This window comes from Dinoponera quadriceps, unplaced genomic scaffold (genome assembly GCF_001313825.1).
Source record: "Dinoponera quadriceps isolate SergipeBrazil2010 unplaced genomic scaffold, ASM131382v1 scaffold6323, whole genome shotgun sequence".
Taxonomy (NCBI): domain Eukaryota; kingdom Metazoa; phylum Arthropoda; class Insecta; order Hymenoptera; family Formicidae; genus Dinoponera; species Dinoponera quadriceps.
Genome location: NW_014560203.1, coordinates 1 through 894, shown reverse-complemented (window position 1 = coordinate 894; position 894 = coordinate 1). Strand labels below are relative to the sequence as shown.

General features: G+C 41.6%; 1 pseudogene; it reads right to left on the bottom strand.

Moving 5' to 3' along the window:
- Positions 1-128: 128 nt before the first annotated feature.
- LOC106750680 lies at positions 129-888 on the bottom strand (annotated as a pseudogene).
- Positions 889-894: the final 6 nt, after the last annotated feature.

Below are 894 nucleotides of genomic sequence, written 5' to 3'. Positions count from 1 at the left end.
ACCGCCGGCATTAGCATTACCCAAGGTGGAGGTTGCACGGTCGGATTTACACCTCTTTGTGTGTTTGTGTGTTTGTGTGTGTGAATGTGTGTGTGTCAACAGAGATAAGGACCCCACGGTTCGTCACTCCCGTAGTATTTATCGACTCCAAACCCTCTCTGCTGTACGCGCGCGTGTGTGTGTGTGTGTGTGTGTGGCTGATATTATTAGGCCTGGTGTTCGAAATGTCCACCGTTTTGCTTCAATGCAAGCAAGTACTCTTTTCTCGAAATTATTTGTTGCATGAAGAATTTCATCAACATGTAGAGAACGAATAGCGAGACGTATTCTACGAATCATATCATCTCTTGTCGTAGGACGTTCGCGATATACCAGATCTTTCAGTCTTCCCCACAAATAGTAATCGAGAACAGAGAGGTCCGGTGATCGTGGTGGCCAATGATGTGGGCCATATTTGCCTATCCATTTATCTGGAAACATTTCGTTCAACCGTTCACGGGCAACTCTAGATGTATGCGCTGGACATCCATCTTGCTGGAAAAACATGTTTAGGCGCAATTGTAGAGCAATATTTTCAAGCAAGGGCGGAAGATCATTTTCAATGAAATTGGCGTACCAAATACCGTTTAGGTTTTCTTTAAAGATATGCGGTCCAACGATATATTTTCCAATAATTCCGCACCAAACATTGACTTTCCAAACGTGTTGATGGTCAATTTCTCGGAACCAATGAGGATTTTCTTATGCCCAATATCGACAGTTACATGTATTTATAGAGCCGTCACTTGAAAATGTGCATTCATCAGAAAATAAAATTTTCTAATGAAAGTTACGCGATTGTTAAGGAATCCAATTGCAAAATTCGAATCTGTATCTAAAATCGTCAATAGTCAA